The sequence below is a fragment of the Fringilla coelebs genome (genome assembly GCF_963513975.1).
Source record: "Fringilla coelebs genome assembly, chromosome: 5".
In the NCBI taxonomy this organism is placed as follows: domain Eukaryota; kingdom Metazoa; phylum Chordata; class Aves; order Passeriformes; family Fringillidae; genus Fringilla; species Fringilla coelebs.
The window spans coordinates 69,446,205-69,467,762 of NC_140033.1; the positions used below are offsets into that span (position 1 = coordinate 69,446,205).

The 21,558-nt window shown below is 41.1% G+C and overlaps 1 protein-coding gene across 1 annotated transcript in view; it reads left to right on the plus strand.

Moving 5' to 3' along the window:
* PTPRO (protein tyrosine phosphatase receptor type O) overlaps nt 1-21,558 on the plus strand; it is a gene marked incomplete at both ends in the record, with an annotated part of 143,867 nt that overhangs the window by 45,521 nt on the left and 76,788 nt on the right. The gene's annotated exons all lie outside the window — the stretch shown is intronic.

Consider the following 21,558-nt stretch of genomic DNA (forward strand, 5'->3'; position numbering starts at 1 on the left):
ACTGCACAGAATCTCGTGGCTGACACACACACACACACACACACACCTGGTCCTGCTAGGGCAAGGAAACAAAACACCATCACTTCCATCAGTCTCCACATTGCATTCTGCTTTTGCACAAACACAGGCACAGCAAATGATAAGAATTGTGTTTTCTTTCTCTGAGGCTCAGAGAATGTGAATCCCAGAAATATTCTTGGGAAGAATTGCGCCTTGCTTTTCTCTGTGAAGAGAAAAGTGGGGCTGCAGCAGGAGGATTTCCAGCATCATGCCACAGCTGTGGGCTGCACAGAGGGGGACTAAAAGGAGCTCCTGCATGTCTGTCATCCCTGCAGCAAGGCTGCCTCTTGTGCTTTCTTTACCCTTCACCTTCTCCACACACTTCATGTGATCCTGTCTCTGCTCTTGTCCGATAGAAGGTGAAGATCAAGTCAGCTACTGAGAAGTTCATGAGCTGGAATCCCATTTCTCTGTTTGTTTTTACACCTCTTTAGAGCAGAAGGAAAAAGCAGAAGTGAAACCATCAGTTTTCATGTGGGCTGATAACTTGTCACATGAGGAAAGTTCTTGGCAGAGCTTGATTAGCTCGAGCACAGGGTCACATCACTTGTGTCTCTGTGCCTCCAGGATGGAGCAAGGCAGCCCAGAGCCTGGGCAAACCATTTCCCATCTGTCTGCAAAAACCCTCTGTGGACAGCCCCTCAGTAACTCAAGCTCTTTCAATTAAAAAAAAAAATTAATTGGGGTTAGCAATTAGCCCGTTGTTTCAGTGAGCTTTGGCTGGGGTTGAAGGCAAGTCCATGCGCAGTACCTGGGAGATGCCTGAAATAGATTTAAATGAAATGCTGTCCTGGAAAGGCTGCACTGCTGTGGTTCCCAAGGCTTCCTCCTGTCTTTCTGCTGCTTCTGGGAGCACAGAGCAGGAAATAAAACCCTGTGCAAGCAGTTCCCATTCATGCAGATAATCCTGTAGTCACCACGGAAATGGTTTGTGCGGTGTAAGGCTTGAGGTTTGGTCAGTCTTTTCTCCTGATTTAGGATTTCTGTTTGGCTCTTCCAGAAGAGTTTCCAGATTATGCATTAGGAGGAAAGAACAGGACAAAAGACAGCAGAATTTCCTGAAAACTGGAATGAGAATCCTAGCTTAATAACTGATTACTTTTGTATGTCAGGCTGTATGAAATCTCCCTGGAGAAAATTCCTCTAGACTCAGACTACAAACCTTTGACTTGTGCAGCTACTGAATTTTGCACACAAAAGGCAAAAATCTTGAGAGTCAAATTTGAGACTAATTCTTCCTCACTTCATATACAGGATTTTGGTGGGGGTGGTGATGAGTGGGGTTTGGTTGATTTGAAAGTGGGATTTGGTTTGGTTTGAAAGGTCTACAGGAAAGAAACTGGGAGGACAACTAAGAAAACAGATTGTAGAATACAGATATTATTGGGACCAGCTTTGTAACTTAATCAGATTCAAATAATAGAATTTAGCACTGTTTTGCTCACTATTGCATTGACTGGACTTAAGATTGTTTTACTGGAAGGGAAGCAATGTTAGAAGTGGATGATGTAATCTTAAAGTGTAATAAAATGTTAGTTCAGTAGCACCCCATAAATGAGAATGGCCTTTGCAAAGCCAAGTTAAATAATTATCTATTGAATAATGATGCAGTGAGCAACTATTGCCTTCTTGCTCTTAGCATCTGTCAGGTTAAATAACTTCTGCATCAGTCATTCTGCATCGTGCAAAATGTCATTTTAATAGGGCAGTAACATGGGATCAATAGTACCTTCTCTGAAAATTAATTGTATTTGTCTTGTGCTGCTTGCTGGATCTTCAGGGGGTCACAATTAAAGCAGAAAGTATTCAGGGGAATTAAAAAAAGTGAATAAAACTGTGTTTCAGCAGTAGTATTGAAACATGTAACACTGGGGAGTTGGCTGTCCTGAGACAATGTCCTAACCTTCTGAGACAGGCTCAAGTGTACCTAAATGAATTATTTACGTGTTTGCTGGACATGCATGCAGGGAGAAAACTGAGGAAGAGTTGCAGGCAGTCAACAGAGCTGGAGCTGTTCTGGCCCAGGAACACGTGGTGAGCCTTAATTCAGTGGGAAGACACTCTCACATCACATGGGGGAAATTAGGTCCAGTGAATCCATAAATCAACTGGTTGTTGCACAGAAAAATGTCTTTAGACATGCACCATGTTGGCAGCATTGCTGCCAAGCAAGTGATTTCCTATGGCCTCCTGTCTTCTCCTAATTGCACTCCACAGCTGAGTGTCTCACTGAAGGCAAAACTGCCAATAAAGCTAATTTCTGGGTGGGATGACTTAATGAAAAAAATGTGGGGAAGGATGACTTAGACTATGCAGCAGATACAGAAATGTGGTAATTAAAAGAACTTACACTTTCCCCAAATTGCTCCAAAGAAAGCTGTGGGGAGCTGGAAGCAAACATGAAGCTTGGTGAAAGGGAAATTCAGGAAGTAGAGTAATAGCACATGCATGAAGAAAAGAACCTGCAGGAGAAAGAGATGAATTACTGTTATTACAGCATAATGTATCCCATTTTCCATTTTTTACTGATTTTCACATTGTATAAAATTTGGTTTATTTATATTCATCGAATTGTATAGCCTCAAATACTTAAGTATGTTCTTATATCCTCACATCCTTTCAATAATATTTCATATTTTTATCTTTTTCTTACTGGTAATGAGCATTGATCAAGTTCAGATAGGACAGTGTGTGTATTTTGACCCATGATAATATTTGTGAATGTTCCTTCATGTCATCTTCATCATCAGATCCCATAACTTTTCCCACAGAATAAATTGGTCCATATATTTGAATTAAAAAAAAAAAGAATAAAAAAAGGCATTGATGGTTTATGTCTTTAAAAATGGACATGAAGTCTACAGTTCTTGAAAAGTAGTAAATATTTCTGGCTGTAATAACAGAGAGAAGTTCAGGTGCAGAATTTCAGGAAGCCAATCAGGAACAGATATTTACATTCAAGCATCTGAAAAATGGTTCTAATTCCTGAAAAATCGAGGGATAACTTGCACTAAGATTTGGTCAGTCTGAAACCAGTCTGAAACCAGTCTGACACTGTACTTTGTGTGTCAGGTATATGTGTATGTCTGTATATACTGACAGCTGGGCAAGGGGTGGAAAATGTGAGCATTCCTCTGAAATCTATGGAGATTAGGCCCCTAAAGTGCTGGATGTGAGGGAAAGCACTTTTGGATGCTGCCCCATTTGTTTAAAAATAGATTTTCTGGTGTTGTGTTTATCTAGGCACTGCACCCAAACCAGAAATGAGCTCCAATGGAGCACACTGCCAGAGCTTCCTGAACTTGGTGTTTGTCCTGAGAACCAGAATGGGAGGTTTCAGTTGTTGGGGTCATTTCTGTGTGGAATTTCTCACAGCTTTGCAGGATTGGAGGTAGAATTAATGTCTGAAAGCTACCTGAATGAGCAGCAGCACTCAGCTTTCAGATCCAGGCTTTCTCTCCTCAGAAACCCAGTGCTAAATTGAGAAGAGGATGCCTGAAAAGGCTTCTTATGTTATTTCTGGGCTCATCATTGCTCTCAACATGTCAGTGTGATGAAAGCCACTATAGAAATGTCAGATCATTATGATCATTCTTGTTTTCCTCAGCGTGGAGTGAAAAAGAGGTCATGGAGAATGATGCTAACAAAAATGACTGGAGAAAGGCGAATGAAATGCAGCTATTTGACTTCTGATGAACATTTGGATGGATTAGATTGGAAGCAGGATATTTCTCTGCTCTGACTGAAATCACTGCTGACCAGAACAGCACAAACAGTAAGAGAGAAATGTCAGTGCTGGGTCCACGTGCAGCATTGTTTTCCCTCATCTTTTCTGGAAACACGATAATGAACTGCAGTGATATTTTTGCCCCGACAAAGGAATGATGAGGAGGACTCCATCTTATCAGAAGGCTAATTAATTACTATATTATATTATGTTATATGTTATGTTATATATTATATTATATTATATTATATTATATTATATTATATTATATTATATTATATTATATTATATTATATTATATTATATTATATATATTATATATTATATTATATTATATTATATTATATTATATTATATTATATTATATTATATTATATTATATTATATTATATTATATTATATTATATTATATTATATTATATTATATTATATATCTAAACTGAATCTGCACAAGCACTCCACTTCCCAGAATCTCATGACTGTCCCCATACATGGATTCAATTGGTCAGGTAAACAATCTTCCACAATGCATTCCATTCATGAGCAAACACGGGCACAGCACATGAGATGAGAATTGCTTTTCCTTTCTCTGAGGTTCAGAGAATGTGAAACCCAGAAATTTCTTGGGAAGCTGTGCCTTGTGAAGAGAAGCATGGCGACAGTGAGACACGTTTAAAGCAGGAGTCAAGAGCGGAGCCATCAGTGATTTCCCCCCGTGCTGTCCCACTTTTGTGGCTCTTACATGGCAGTGAGATCCCTGGAGCCACATCTGCTTCCTGCTGCTGCCAGGGCAGAGTCTGTGAGGGGAGCTGGCAGAAGGGGCTGATTTTGGCTCTGGCCCCACCTCAGACCAGAGCCTTGACCTTGGACTAGCTGATCCTTCTCCCTCCCAGTTGAGAAAAACCTGTAGTAGAATAATTCTGAATTACCTCGCAAGGCTGTCGAGGGGGGTCTTAATGAATATTTGCAGAGCACTTTGAGACCCTTGAATGAAAAAAGCTATAAAAATGCAAGATGTTATTATTTATTTATGGAGGTCCTTTGGGTTTTGGCCAACAGCATGAATTGTTGACATTTAATTATTGAAACAGTATGCCTATCAGACCCCTTATGGTAGGAAGAGATAAATAATGCAGAAGACTTCAGAAAACCTGGTCAATATCCTCTTGAGGTCTGAAGCAAATATACCAGACACATAGCTCTAGCCTAAAAAGAACTGAATAATTAAACCAAGGAATGAGATCAGTTGTTTGGAATGCTTTTTATAATTTGTGCACAATGTTCTACAAATTATTTATTATTAGTCCATTACTTCCAAGCAGCCTTTTCTAAATAAATACCATCCACCTTTGCCCATATGAGTGTCTTCATTGGGTGATTGTATCAAGGACCAGTGAGAAAGAGCATTTTAAGTTATTTGAACAATTACAATGTTTCTTCCTGCTATCTTGGAAGTGTTGAGGGTTTTTTATTAAAAAAACCTTACCATAGAACCAATTAATACTTTTAAATATGCAATCAGTCATTTTCATATGAAAAGAAAAAAGGCTTTAGAAGCTTAGAATGCTTTTGAAGAAGTTGCTTAAAAAGAAGGAAGAGTCTGTGCAGTCACATTAATTATACAGTATACTTTAGATGATGTTTTTCATCCAAGCGTGGCAAAGTTTTTACAACTGTGGAGGCTTAATGTCACTGCAGGGCAAAGTACATAATTTACAGCACTGATGGATAAAGTGAGACACTACTGTCTTGTAGAGTGGCTCAAATAACTTCAATTGCTCAAATATTTTCACTGGTCCTTGATACATTCACCCAATAAAGAGACCCTTATAGGATTTCAGGTGCACAGCAAGGAAACAAGAAAATTCTAGTCTTCCTCTCCAGGGAATACTTCCTTCTCTCCAAGCTGTAGAAAAGCAGTTTTATTAGCATTTACAGAGGATTACCAGAAGGGAGAGAGACTTGAGGAAACCAGCAAACCACCACCTTTTGCCCCACCTTCTCGTTTGCCTGCTCCCTTTAACCTTGCCTGGATTTTGGAGGCACCAAGGTTTATAAACAGGTCCAGCTGACTGACTGCAGGAAGCTCTGCTTTATCTGATGCTCTGCTGCAGGCTGAGTAAATTTGAGGTTGGAGCTCCTCCACTCCATGGCAATGCAGTGATGGACGTGGTGTTAAATGCAAGCTCTGGCTGAGCAATGGGATTTTTGCTGTGGTTTGGATGGAGGGACTTTCCTGCCAACTTTCTCTCAGGACATTAATTCAGGGATTTATCCCTCGCAATAGATCGTAGCTATTTTGACTAATTTAGAACTGTCATGAAAGGGTTGTGTTCTGACTGGCATTTCAAGCAGAAGCAGTGCTTCTCTTTGTTTCCAGCTGTGTCAGTGGTATCACAGCTGGCTGCACTGAGGGAAGGATGCTCTGTGCAGAATGATGCAAAGTGTAATTTGCTGTCCATTGATTAACCAGCATCATCTCCTCTCTCTGGCTGTCTCTTGTTCCAGTGCTGGCTGTGTCTGGCCCTGCCTCAGTTATCAGATATGACAAGCTCTCAGCCCTAGGTAGTGTGACTCAGAAATAGCTGGGGAAAGGGAGAACAGCCAATTTCTGTGACAGCTGTAGAAGAGGATTAGTAAATTCCACAGATGTGAATGATTCCTTCCAGCAATGCAACTACTGAGCTAGAGAATACTGAAGGAAACTAATAATTCAGGCTGAAAATCCTCTGGCTGGGGCAAGTGGTGCTGCTGGATGTTGCTCCTTGTGTGGGTGGGGGTGAAAGGATAAAAAAACCACATTCACCTTCACTTTTCTTTCTGTTTTCTTGATCCTTAGATACTTAGTTCAGGATAACCATTATGCATTTATACATTTAATATTTCCAATATATTTTTAAATTTTTAGGAACATAAGGGTTAATATTTCATCTGACACCAAAAAAAAAAAAGCTAGGTGATTTTCCTTTGCTTTTTATTATACAAAAAGCTCCAAGGAGCAAAAGACTTTTAAATTCTTACTGATGTGTTGCTCAGCTCAATTTTTGCAGTCAAGCTTTCAAAACATTTGCTCTGATACTTAAACAATGGGCATTTCACATGCTGCAAAGTATATGTCATTTTGGGAGAGTCTAGTTTAATAGCACTGTTAAGTGTGTGCTTGCCATTTGACTTTGTCACCAACAAACACTGTGCTCAGTATGAAGTCCAGAAATTAAATTGCCTGTGCCAGGATAGTGGAATATTGAAAAGAGAAACATTATCCCAAAATACATCCCATACTTAAAAGTCCAGTGTGTTCTGGGATCACTGACAGAATGTAAAATGTTCCCATGATCACCTTTCTCTAATGATTCTGCCTAAAAGTCTTTAAGATTGAGATTCCCCACAATGTCAGGTGGGAAAAAGCTGGGGAAGGGACAGGCTTGAAACATGAATGAGAAGATCTGGAATCAATCTGTGGCATTGACTTAGCCTAGTGATGCTAAATAAATCAGATTCTCTTCCTTTCCTTGCTGTATTCCTGGGAATGTCGGTACTTGCCTGAGTAGAAGGAATTCCTGGACAGGGAGAGAGTGCTCAGTTTCCCTAGATTGAATAATGTGAATTTTACACAAACTTTAGGAGTGCTGGGGCACAGCAGGGGAGGCACAAAGGGCTTGTGGATGCTAAAACCTCTGCAGGTTTGGAGAAGCAAGGCCTTGTATTAATTCCTTCCTGTCATTAACTTTGCCCATCTCACCAGTATTTTCTGTAGGATGTGAAGTCATATCTGATATTGATTGCTGTGCATGCCAAAGCCCAGATCAGTGTCAGCCTGCATTAGGCTGTAGTTAGACCTCTCCCCTGCTCCCCAGCCCTCCCCCTTCCCCTCAGTGCTTTCATGCTGTAAGTAGGTCATTGCAGAACTGGAAGCTGTATTTTTTCCCTCTCCCCCATGTGGTTGCTGGAATACATTTAATTGCAGAGCAGAGCATCAAAGCTGGAGCAGCCCAGCTCACCTCCAAAGGATAATTAGTGAAGCTCTGCTAGTGCAGGGTGCTGCAGGGTGAGCTGCAGTTGGAGGTGGGTAAATAAGCTGGCATTTGAAATCCTCACGTTTTTAAAAACAATTCCTGTCTGAGACTTCAACAGATGTGTGTTTTCCTGGGCCTGAGCATTCCCAGCTCAAAAGCCCTGATGAGTGCACAGGGGTGTGGATGAATTCAATGCTGTATTTTGGAGGCCTGGCTAAAACACAGAACAGAAGTAACAATCTGAGGCTGAGGAGAAGGAGAGGAATGAGGTTTTTCACTCAAAACTTTGTCAGGTGAAGTGCAAAGGGCCAGCAGAGCTGTGATGCAGCCAGTGATGCCTGGCATGCTTTTGGCACCTGCCCCATCACTGTGAATATATCAGGACAGCTGTTTGAAAACACTCCATTTCTGGGTGTGCTTAACATAAGGAGCAGTTAAACTTCTTGAAGATTGAGATGGAGAATTCAGCAGAGTAGGGTTTGGCTGCAAAAGTTTAGACAAACTGCTAAGTTTAAGTGCAGAATAAGAAACTAGGATATCAAGAGTGTCTTCACAACTCTGCTAGGAATTTCCTAAATGACTCTCTGGATGAACTTCTGCCATAATCTAGTTCCCCAAATAAGGATAATAGTATTATTTTAAGGTCTTTAGGAAATCATTCCACTTCAGTGATTATGAGATAAACTGACAAGCATTGCCACAAAAATCTCTACTTACAACCCATATATAGGCTCTCATTTTGCCATTTTAAGCATCATACCAACATATTTTGGGAGGTTTTGTTGAATCTGGGTTTGGCTTGAGGTTTTTTTATGTGAGATAAACTTCCCCATCTTGGCCATGCAGATTGTCTTAATAATTGGACAGTTAAATGATAAAAGTTTCACCCAGAATTCTCCTGAGGCCATAAATGCACATGTTGTCATTTGTCACTGGAAAGGGCTGGATCTGCAGGGACAACCTGTCACACATTAATTCTGTTAATTAAACTTCATTGGCAGCTACAGCCAGAACACTTTAATCCAGATGGCTTCCTTTCAGGTCAGGGAAAAAAAATACACATAGACCTAAAATTCAGAAAGTTAACTTTTACCTATGCATAGGATGCTGAGCCCTCATGTTCCCATTAAATGAGAGGTTTGGACCAGAGTAGAGGGTTTGGCAGTGCCCACCAGAACTGAGAGGGTGGGTCAAGTTCAGAGCTGAGGTGAATCCCCCTTGAACTTGTGCCAAGCTGGAGGTGACCCTGTAACTCCTTGGAGCAATTTTATTCAGGGTCTTTATATGGATCTTTATCAAGCTTTGGAAAAATGTACCTGCTGGCTCTTGGCTGCTGCACTTTACACATGTTCTGAAATAGGGTCGTAATTTCATGTGGTGGGCTTTTTCTTGCCATGGTCTGCCTTGTCAAAAGCAAGGCTGGTTTATTCACTTGCAGCTGAATACAGATTGAGAAAGGCAGGAAAGATTTTATTCCGGAGTCAAAGGCTCCTCTACTCCGCTGGGAAATGTTTGAAAATGTGCAGACTGTTCCCTCATTTCACCATTAGACCAGTTTTGCTTTATTTGGACACAAGGCTTCTCAGTTCCTGGGTTTTCTGAGTCATTTTTTTGTAGGTTTCCAATCTATCCAAAATCCTTGTGGATATCTTTTTTCCCCTGCCTTTTGAGAGCCTGTCCCTGGATTTGCTACCAGCTCTGCTGGCTACATGTTCCTTTTTGTGCCTTAATTTGTGGAACAGGGTAATGCTGCTTTCTTCCTTTGTAAACCCACTGAAGAGTTACAGCTGAAGAGCGAGCTTGCCATCATTATTTTCCCTTGCTGTGTGGGGAGCTCCTTTTCTGTGGCAGAAATAATAACATTGGCTCCTCATTAATTTAAATTACAGGTGGAACATGGGCAGCTCGTGTGCAGAGTCAGGCCCTGGGCTGGGACAGCTCAGCAGATTCCACTGGAGGGGGTGAAGCCGTGATTTACAGCAGATAAGCATTTACAATATCTCTGAAAGCCCTCTCCACAACCTGTCACCTGCTGTCGTGGGCTCAGCAGCAGGATGAGATCGTAGGAGAGATAAGGAGTGATGGAAAGGTTTTCTCCTAAAAGAGGAGAAAAAGAGCTTGGTCAGGAGAGCAAGGCAGAGGCTAGTCCAAGGACCAGTGGCTCCAGACCCTGCCCAACACCTGCCACTCTGTGCCTCTTGTCCTTTTCCCTTTGGGGTCAGATCTCCAGGCCAACCTTCTTGGTTGATGGGAAGAGAGCGTGTGGCAAAGCACACCGGAACGAGCTCCCTGAGTCTGTGCAGTTGGAATTCCTGTCCTGGAGGCTCCCAGGCTTCCTTGGACACCTCCTGCCTTTTCCCCCCACAGCATTCAAGGGACAGGTTTGTCACGTCCCAGCGATGCCTGGAGAGGCTGCCTGGAACAGAGGCCAGACAGAGTTAAGGGAATAAAGGAGGGATTTATTTATTAAAAAAGCCTTCAGAGGTTACACCTTGGGCAGTACAAGAGCCCAGCCATGGCTCCATTCAATATGGACCCAAGCTGGATGACCAGTCACGAGTTTTCACACTTTTATAAGTTTTGGTTAATTTCCATGTTATGTTAATTCAGGTTGTGAAGTCCCATCCTCCCAGCCTGCTTTCCTCAATTCCCTGTTGTTCACACTTTTGGGCCCAAAGCTGCAACGTTGTCCTTGGTTCCCAGGCTGGAAAAGGATTGTTTTGTCTGACTAAGCTGTGAAGGGAACCTGCTAACACTTTATATGAAGTTCAGAGTCACACACTAAGGCAGTACAGAATCTGGAAAACATGAAATCTAAAGCTCAGGGCATCATCAGAGCCTGGTCCCATCCCTGGCCGTGGTGGCAGCTGCAGGATGGCAGAGCAAGCTGCCTGTGCTGGCCAGAAAATGCTGCAATTTCCCTTGCCCTTTGTCTGCTTGGAGCAGCTCAAACAGAGCAGATGGCTCCAAGTAATTTGGTCAATGCTGGTTTTATTGTTCATTCTGCTGTAGGGCTTTCACATGAAATCCATGGTTTGGCCCTGGCTAAAAGAGATTTTTGAGAGGAATTATTTGCACATAGTTGCAAAAATAAACTATTGAAGAAACAAGGTTTTTGTGTTTCTGGTTGTCTTAGACTTGAGACGTGTCACCTGCTGTACTTTTAGCTGAAATGTTCAAACTATTTTTTGGCGCTAATTTTTACTTACTTACAAATATTTTTGAGGAAGAAAGTTCAACTATCAATATCTTTTTGGTATTCAACAATCACCTTTAGTGATTCAATAGCCTTAGAAAAAATACAACTTTTGTTGATTTAAAAATGGGATTTTATTTTTATATGAAAGGGCATAAATTATGTGCTTTACTTTTAAAAGCAAAACCTTTTTCCCTAAGGTGTGAAAACGTGCTCTCCACTTGTCTTCAAGGACAAAAAATATTGAATGATGCTATTCAGCAACCCTTTCTGAGGCTGTGTTTCTTTAATTTATATTTCTGTTGAGTGCCATAGAAAGCTAATTATTATTTGGTGATATTGGCTGAAATGTGTAAGATATCTCTGACAAGAAAGAGGTTTTCCCTTTTCAGTGGGCATCAAAGAGATATTTCATAATCTTTACACCTTATCTAACTGATTTCCTTCCAGACATTTTATTTCTTGAATTCAAACTGCAAAAATGCCACTATTTTTTCCATTTGCTTGTTCTTTCAGACATCACCTACTCAGGTGACAGATGTCTCTTTCATAAAATTAGAGATTATTTTAAAAGCTGCAGGTCTTTAGATCTTCAGGGAACTGCCTTTTGGGCCATAAAGAAAAAATCTGAAAATTATGCTTTTCCTGTAAAGTAAAATTAGACCACTTTAAAGAAATTCTATTATGAAATAAGATCCTGAGTTTGTGTAAAAAAGCACATTAAGTGTTTCCTTGAACTAACTTGCTTAGAAAGCACAAATAACAATAACAATAACATAATAATAATAATAATAATAATAATAATAATAATAATAATAATAATAATAATAATAATAATAATATTTTTCTGAGGTCCTATAAGGCTGAGCTAAGCATTAAAAAAAAACCACGGTATTTTTGTTTAGTCCTGCAAATAATCTTCGTTGCATCTTAAATCTGATTTTTTTCTAGACTGTGAATTTTTCAGCCAGGTTGTATTCCATGCTTGATAGCCATTCAGTACAGGAAGTGGAAGTATCAGAAATGCAACAGGAAAATTGGATGGAGGAGTGTAATAGCAGAAAAAATATGTGAGATCACCAGCTGAAGATTCCTTATTTACCATATTAAGCTCAAATGCCATAAATTTGAGCCTGACTTTTGATCCTCAGCCTACTCAGATGTACAGAAATCTGTTTGAATAGACAGAATATTAGAGTGTTTGTTATACATATATATGGCACATTTAAAATAGACTGATGCATTTCTTTGGCTCTAGGGGGGGGTTTTCGTGATCTTCACATGAAAAAAAAAACTTTTTAAATGCTAAAATTTGCATTTCTGAGTCATCTTGAGTTGTGCATCTCAGGTCTTGTTTTATGGATATTAAAAATGATAAATTCACAGTGTTTCCCCTCCCTAGAGTCTGAGGAGCAGGAGCCCCTCAGAAGTCAGCAGGAAAGTTATCAGAATATCACTGGCAACTTCAAGAAGCACCCCTGACCCCTGGAGGGGCACTGAGGTCTGAGACACACAGGGCTACGTGTGCCAGAGCTCAATAGAAAATTCTCTCTGATTTCTGCACGTGGTCACACTTCCCCTCCAAAATAAACGTGATCTGTGGAGGCTCTTGGCATAAATAAGGCTGGGTTGGAAGCAGAGGCTTTTATGATCATCTAGAGGAAGTTTGCTCTGAAGTTTTCTACTTTTGGGGCACATGAAAGCCCTGTCATGCTGCCCTGATGCTGCAAACTCCCTTGTGCTGTCTGTGGGCTCTGCATCTTGAGAGGGGTGTGGAATGAGTGAGAGATGCTCCCCACCTGCATGAACTTAAAGCAATTAAAATGGAAACCCACATGCTCCCTCCTCCTGCTGGAGGGCTGGGAAGATCCTGAGGGAGCAGGGAGTCGATTTTGGGAGAGGTAAGAGTTTTCTCTGCATTCATTTTTTCATCTTTGAAACTTCCTGTGAGAAAGGAGCTGGGTTTTGAGGTTGCAGTTAATGCTGTTCTCTACCTGATCCACAGGGGCAATACTTTGATTCGCTTTGTTGCCAAGTGTTGAACCTCCTTGTCAAACAAATTTTGGTTGCCTGCCTTTTTTTAATCCTAAAAAAAGAAAAATGCTGGACAAAATTTGCTGCAGCCTGGTTGTGTCTTGTTCTCCACCACAGTTACAGGAATTTGGTACCTACAGGAAGAGGTGGAACTGGAATTGGAATTGGAATTGGAAGGGAGGTGCTGTTTCTGAGGCTGTGAGAAGTATGACAGGAATGCAGTGTAGTGATTTATGCTAACCTCAATACAGACAATTAATTTAACTGTTCCTGTTTACTCTCTGCTGTATAAATGCTGAATAAAATGCTGTAGGCTCTGCAGAATGCACACTTGTTCAGGTTGCTTCATATTCTGTATCATTGTTGGATGCCCAAATGGTCATAAAGGCTTTATGTTCCCTTCTGGGTTGGGTCTGTATTCTGGGGATTTATGTTCCCTTCTGAATCCAGGTTCCATTGCAGGGTATTTTCCTCTATAAATGTCTAAAGAAAAATAGACTATTCTAAAGCCTTGATGGGCAAAGCCCTTTATTTAGCTAACCAAAAGGTTTGGGATCTGGAGACAGGTCATTTCCTTTTTTATTTTTAAGTTGTAAGGTGAGGATGTGTGAGGATCAGGAACAAAAAGGTTCAGACCTTTTTGTCTGAGACCAGTCACCAGCAGATGAACAAAACCTGACCTAGATTGTCAGTTTATCCTTTTCAGTTTTCAAACTTACATTTTTAGCTGCTGAGACCTTCTTCTGTCAGATTTTTTGGGGCTTGGGGATTTGCATTTATTTTGAGCAAATCATCTGAATACTCTTTGTGGTTTTATGGGGATAGGCACACACACACACACATTTAAGATGTTTCTGACAGATTTGCTGGGTTCTATCACACACACTGTTTCATGCTTTCCTTTTCCTTCTGTGGTACATGTTGTTTGGGGCTGTCTCTCAGGGGATAAATGGGAGGTGACAGTAAACAGGGAGCCTGGCTTTGGTATCTTGTATCTGATCTGTTGGCAATGTCGATTCCATCTCTCAGGGATTTCCCTCAAGGTCTGTACCTCAGCCTCAGATGTGCTCCCTGTCAGAGCCCCATCCCTCTGCACCACAAAACTTACAGACAGGCTTGCAGCTAACTTGCATTCAAAATCAGTCGGGTTTCCAGTGGAAGTTGAATGAATTGGATCAGTTTAGTGCAAAATGCAGAATTTGTTTCCAGCTGCAGAAATGCCTCCTCCCATCCTTCCTGCAGGGGGAATTTTTCCTTTCAGGGCAGAATGTGACTACCCTGATTTTCCATTACCTTTCACCCTGGAAAAGCTGTATCTATTCTGATATGCCAGCATACCCCACACCACGTGCCATGTCAGCTCTGCAATCATTGAATTGTTTTTATTTTGTTATAAAAACCTCATTGTTGTAGGCTTTTAAGAAAAGGTGCTCACCTTGCTGTGAATTGAACCCAGTTTCAATCCAGCCCTATGTATGTGTGATTGGATATTAACTGAGGCTGATGCATAATTATTATGTGGAGTTGACAGATAATTTCCATGGAGGAGCAGGACTGTGTGCAATTAAATTGCTGAAGGAATTACATGGACAATTATCATATATTTTGGGTAATGAAGAAATGCCAGCTCACTAAATGGATGTCTTCTGAGTAAACAGTTATGTTCATTTCTAACCTCATTTATATAATGAATGATATGCAAACTGCATTTGGGCTGTAATGGATACAGCTCAGGTCACCAGCCAATTTAAAATACACATCAATAATACAACCCCCTTGCAGATCTAATTAGTGGAAAGAACCAAATTTCGAGCTTTTGGTCTTGAAAAGGGGGGACTTAACTTCACAAACTGGTAGACTCATTTGCCAAATTGCTGCTCAGCTTCACCCAACTTTCTGCTAGTCCAAGAAATAAGTTACTCTTCCCACTGCATGAGACTTTTCACCTCCTTTTTTGACCTCCTTAACCCCCAACTGTCTTTTTCTTCCCTCCCCTGAAATAAAAGCAGGCTCCTAAGGTGATTTTCCCCCTTCCCAAAGTTATTAACTCTTGTGGATGGGGGTCACTTCCATTTTAACTCCACCAGGTGTTTCACAAGAACACTGATTTTTCCAAGTTGTGCCCTGCCAGAAATGGTGATAAATTCTTTTGGGAGCCTTTTCAGGCTGTGGAAGCAGCTGTCCCCCAGACAGTCCATGACTGACTGATCCCACTTTCTCTCAGGTTCTCTCCTGGTGATTGCTCATGTTTTATCACCAATTTTTTTTTTTTTTCATGGATTGATCATCCTTGGCAATTCAAAGGCCGTTGGGGTGAGGGAAATTGAAGGGCAGGCAGATGTACTTGAATTTTCTCATGCTTCTCCCACTGTTTCAGATGAAATTCTTGGAATGTCTGATTATTTTGGTGCTGACAAACAGAGCACAACCATGCACACTACTGGCACTACCAGGCTGAGATAGGAACCTTTTAAATGGCAAAGCTTTTAATTCAGTCTTTAATTACTAGAGGAAAGGCTTGAATAGGTTTAAACTTCAGTGTGTTTTTGATGTGGCAAAGGCAGAGAATTGACATTTTTCTATTTAAATCAAAATTTGCAGGCTTGAATTCTGAATAATTGTATGAAACTTGAAGTGGACATGGATGGCTCAGAGTTCAGGGGTATGCTCTAGCTACAGGAGCTGCTCTTGGATTTGAATATTGAGAGGTTTGGAGTTATTTGGCTTCAGGATGCAGGGGAACCATTAACAAAGAAATGAGTGTGGGAAGGGTGGGAATATTGAGAAGTTTGGAGTTATTTGGCTTCAGGATGCAGGGGAACCATTAACAAAGAAATGAGTGTAGGTTCCAGTGTGGGAAGGGTGGGAATATTGAGAGGTTTGGAGTTATTTGGCTTCAGGATGGAGGGGAACCATTAACAAAGACAAGAAATGAGCTGGGTTTCAGTGTGGGAAGGGTGGGAGCTGCTGGGTTTAAGTGACACCCAGGATGCTGCTCTCTCTGTTTGGAGGACAGGTGGAACCATGTTCCTCTCTACTTTCTCCTCCTTTTTTTTTTTGCTGTGAGAGAGCAATGCAGCTCCTGGGGGTTTCTGCTTTCCCTCCAGCCTGTCTCAGTTCTCTCCCCTCCGTGGCTGCTGCTGGTGAAATTTGCCTGCCTCGTTTGGGTTGGATTCCACCACATCAATCATCCTGTGGTGCAGGAAAGAAAGAAATCGCTATGAAATGGGTGGTTTGAGCCACCTTTCTTGATTCCACTGAGACTGGGCTAAAGAAATCTAGCTATTGTGGTTTCAGCCCTATTATTTACCCTCTGTGGGGCCTTTAACCATTTGTTTAACGTGTGGTGGTTTACAGCCAGGCTTTATTTTACCTTCCCATCCTCTAAGCTAGCAGGAAGCTGCGTTGTCTAGTGCTAACCCCACGCTAATACACTTGACCTCTCATCAACCTGCAGGAGCACAGGGTCCTGTTTGTCTCAATTAAAGATCATTTTTCTGGCTCACAGCCCCTGCAAAGTACCAAGCAAACAAATCCTTCACGTGTCTCCATCACTGCTCCTCCTCTGGAACCTCTTAATGGGCTAATTGCCACAGGAGCAGAGTGAACACTTGGAAATTACAAAGGGCTTTTCTGGAACTCAGTGTTAATAGTTAATTAAGCAAAGTAAAAATGTCATTCGGTTAAGGGCATAGGTAAGCTTAAGAGATTAAATATTGTCTTTCCCTCCTTCTTTTTTAATTAAAATCAAGTCCCATTGAGGATCTGTGCCTTTTGGATCCATATCCCCCCCCCAAAAGTTCTGCTCTTCCTTGCACCCTGCTGTAGACCACTGGCATAGTATGGGATGTTTAACCTAGGAGATGCCATACATTGCTTTAGAATTTATTTTCTTATCAGAAGAATGCTCTGAATTTTTGTCAGGAGGAGTGTACTGGGAGGGCTGTGGTAAGCAGGGGACATTTCTCTCAGACTGAATCTGGCTAACTAGAATCAGCCTTGAGGCAGATTGACCCCTGAAGACACAGGTACTGCTATTTTGGCAGAGTTCTCACTGAGGAATTTGCCTGAACGCTGCTCTGTCACTCTTGCTCAAGCAGCAGGGTAGGTGATGTAAAATTAATAAACCACATGAGTCATATACACATGATCCTGTATTTATAGCAATCTTCTAAGGGCTCATTAACGTGTATTAGAAAAATACTTTGATATTCTGCAGTGAAAGATACCATAGCACAGAAATGCAGAGCATTTTCCAATCTTGATAGCAGCTTCAGTAAATTCTTCAGTTTAACACTGAAATGCTCCCAAACTTCCTGGGAAACTCAGTGATGGCCCAACAAGCCTATGGATTGAGCCCTTCCCACTTTCATTTGTACCATAAACCACACAGATTTTCTCCTCTTCCCCAGTCAGCAGAGCCCCATAATTAACCAAAACCATTCTTCATTGCTGTTTGTTAATGCAGTAGTTGGGAATGTAGGCTCAGCTAGTGAGCCAAAACATTCGCCTTTGCTGCTGAGTTTGGAGTGGGAGGAAGCATGGTGGGGGTGATAATGTGGGGACAAATTGCCTTTTCTCCTCCACTCTCATTTGTTTTCAGGACTGAGCTGCCTTGTGAGAGAGGCAGAGTTAAGGGATTACTCACGGCAGCGGTCGTGCACAGAGGGATACACCATTATTTCAGGCTGGCTTTTCTTGGGCTCTTGTCAAAAAGCACTGCTTCTGTGCACAAAATCAGGGCAAACTGAGCAGAAGGATTTTCTGGGCTGCTGTGACTGACACTAGAAAATAGTTCACAACTGGGGGCTTTTCAAACAGAATTATTTGGTGGGGTTGTCGTGTTGCTTCCGGTCCGGCTCTTGTGTGTTAAGGATGATGATGTCCTTCACACAGAGCAGAGGAGATGCAGAACCCTTATCCTGTTGGGGAGCAGAAAATGAAAATTAAAATAGATTTATTATCCCAAAGCCATGCTGGATGGCTGTAATGCAGGCTGAAGGAGCAGTGAGAGCTCCTGGTAGGGCTGGAAACCTTTTGGGCTTGTTGCTGGGTGAGGTAACCAGGTCAGTCTCCACAGGAGCAGCATCAATCCACATCAGTCAGGAGCAAGGAAAAAAAAACCAAACAAACAACCAGTACAGAAGAGAGAGAGACTGAGGAATTTAACACAGATAAATTGGTTTTTGTGGAGACACAAAACACTTCTATCTCTGGTTTTTAAAAATTTATTTTAAAAGTGAGGAACATAAGAGCAAACCATATGCAAGTTTTATATGAAATATGCTTCCTATATATAATTTTTATATATAATTTATATAATTTATATAATTTTTAAATACATACATGAAGCAAATTGACAGAAGCTGTTGAGATTTATTACAAACCTTTCTATGAAGGAGCCATTATTGATGGCAAGGCAGTATCATTTACAGGGAGCAGTAGAGGCAGAAGCAGAAATAGGTATTTGTGTTTCCTGCTACTGGCAGAATAGGAGGCAGATAATGGGAAAGAGTGGCATCAAATAATGGTAGCAAAAGCATTGAGTGGAAAAGGATAAAAGTTTAGTCTGTGCAGGAAAACCAGTGTTGCCCTGATTTTTTTAGTTTTTCTAATCCTGCTGATGTTTACATTCTTGTAATGAACTTTTTCACACACTTTCTGTAAATAACTCATTGTTTTACATTCTTTTATGGAGGAGGAGAAATTTGAGGGACTGTTGGTTTGTCCAGTGCCATTGTAGAGGTGGCACTGTCACCCTCCAATCCACTGTCATTTTTGTAAATCTACAAATGTTGGAGTCAGAAAATAAACTTCCCTTTCTTCTCCTTGAGAACAGCAGTGTGTGCTCTGGTGTTGTTTCGTGTCCTGCAGTGACAAACCAGTGAAAGGATTCAATATGAAAGCTGACACCATCAAAACATACAGGAAACCTGCTGTAAACATTAAGTGTTCCCTTCCAACTCTTAATTATCTAGGGTAACAGGAGTAAACCTGGCTAAACCAAAGCCAGGAGAAATAAAACATTTATGAACAGGGCTCTAAGAATGGAAGGATTGCATCCACCTTGAAAACTGACAAAGAAAGACGTGGTGTGGAACTGGAGCCAGCAGAGGAGGGCAGAGCCAGGGTGGCTGGAGCTGGGCAAGCCCCAGATTTGATCACCCAAGGTGCAAGAACAGCTCTGACGAGTGCAGGGGTTTTTATTCACAGCAAATAACGCTGTGTCAAGGCCCTTCTGCCCCTCCAGTTTCCAACATGACACATTCACTAAAACAGATCTTGCTGTCCCCACCTGGCACTGCTCCCCCTGCAGAACAAGCCCTCCCTCTGTTAATTGAGACACAGAGAAATGTATTTCACTTCTCAAATTGCTGAATCAATTTTTTTTTTCCCCCCTCCTCCCCCAGCTTCCTTGGTTTCTCCTTCTGGCAGAGATCACTCTAGCAGGAAAGCAGTCAAACAGCACATTTAATGCAGATAATTACTTCCTGGATGGTATTGGTTTTTTCTTTTGGATGTGATGCCTGACAGTTAAAATTTCAAAGAAAAAAAATAAAATCTGAGGAGTATTTAATTAAATCCCTCTTAAAAAAAAAAAAATCAGTCTTACCAGTACAAAATCCTTATCATTTTTTTATTTATGTAGAGTCAAATCAATTAGTTCTCACAGCTGTAGCTTCTTCTGCCCTTTGAGGAGTTTTGTTTGAATTATAATCATCATTCTATCTGTGCTCTTGGTCTTTCTCCCTAGCTCCTCATTCTTGAGCTGCTTTTGCTAAAGCATTCTGAAATTTCTAGGAATAGCTCACATGAAATACTTACCATGAAACAAACCAAAACCATCCATGTAAGATGCAGACATCAAATACATTCATAATAATTTTTCAAAAATTATGTGTGAATAAAATAACATGCAAGATTTTCAGCTTCAGGTAAAATACTTGAGTTCTCTTAACAAAAATAAATCAACATTAACATCAGCTATAGTCAGGCCAGATTGGGCAATTTTGTTTTTCTGACCTGCATCTGAATGAGAGCTACTGGCTTTTCCAGGACTGCTCAGTAAACCAGCATGGGCTTTACCTTCCAGCTTCTGTTTTACCATGTGTAGATGCAGACTGCTTTTTTTCCTGGCAGAGCCATCATTTTTTGTGTTTGGAATTGATCATTTGTAATGTGAGTGGAGCAGATTTCAACCAAGCATGGTGCCTCAAAGCTTTTCCTTTTTTTTAAAATTTTTTTTCCTTTTGTTTTGTTTTTCCCCCCCTTTTTTTTCCCTTTTCTATTGTGGTCTTTTTTTCTGTTTTTTTCTTCCTTTTTTTTTTTTTTTTTTTTTTTTTTTTTTTTTTTTTTTTTGTGGTGGCAGGGGTTTCCTGAGATTTTTCAGGTTGTTTGCGGGGTTTTTTGGGGTTTTGGGGCTTTTTTGTTTGGCTGGGTTATTTCTTCTTTTTTCTTTTTTCTTTTTTTTTTTTTTTTCAGGGGCAGCAGGTTTTTTTTGGTTTTTGGGGTTTTTTTTTGTTTTTCAGTTGTTTTGGGGGGCTTTTTTGGATTTTGGGGTTTTTTTTGGAGGTGTTTCTGGGGGTTTTTTGGGTTTTTTTCTGGGTTTTTTTTTTGTTTTGTTTTGTTTTGTTTTGTTTTTGTTTTTTATTACTCAGTTTGATGTGGAAGCTGGAGTTGCTCTGTAAGCCCTTAAAATTTAGAGACAGCACAATGCCTTGCAGGCTGGAGAGGCTCCAGCACTCTCTGCTGCACTGGGCAGGCTGCTGGGCCTATTTTTTGTGTTTTTTGGGATTTTTCCTTAGCACTGCAAGAGGAAAAAAACATAGATTTGTAAGATCCTATACCTGTATCCCTTCATAATCTTTCTTTAGATCTCAAAAAAATCTGTTCCTGCACAAACCTCTCATCAGGTTAGGGAATCAGTAACGAGATGAGAGCGCCTCGTGCCTCCCAGCGGGGTCAAGAGGAGGATTTGGAGAGGCTCAAACACATCACACCAGCCTCATCTGAGGGAATGAAGCTGTTCTGTGTGCTCACAGAGGTCTGTCTGAATTGCAGAGCCATCCAGGGCTGTAGAGATGAGGCTGTTCCATTCTATGGTTGGCGTGGTGTGACTCTTTGATTTCACACTCGCTAATTGCTGTAGGTTCCAGGAGCGTGCGCCAGTTTTGTCTCACAGCAAGAGCCCTAATTGTGAGTGGCTCCTCGGTGCTGCTGTGTGCTCTCAAATCCATTCTGGGTTAGTGGGAAAAGTCACACTTTATGACAGTGGAAAGAGGCTTTTTCGTGACAGAGGTATTGAGAGAATAATGGATCTCCCAAATCTGTGTTCGTCTGCGTTGTTTTGTACATAATGGGGCTTTCATCTGGCTCAAGGAATGCAGGACAAATTATTTCACAAGGATGAGATGTCCTTGTGCTGTTTCTCCAGTGAATTGGACACAAATAGGTTTTCCATTACCATCAGTCATGCATGTCTCTTTTTTCCCCTCTTTCAAGTAGAGACAAATGGGGAAAAAAAT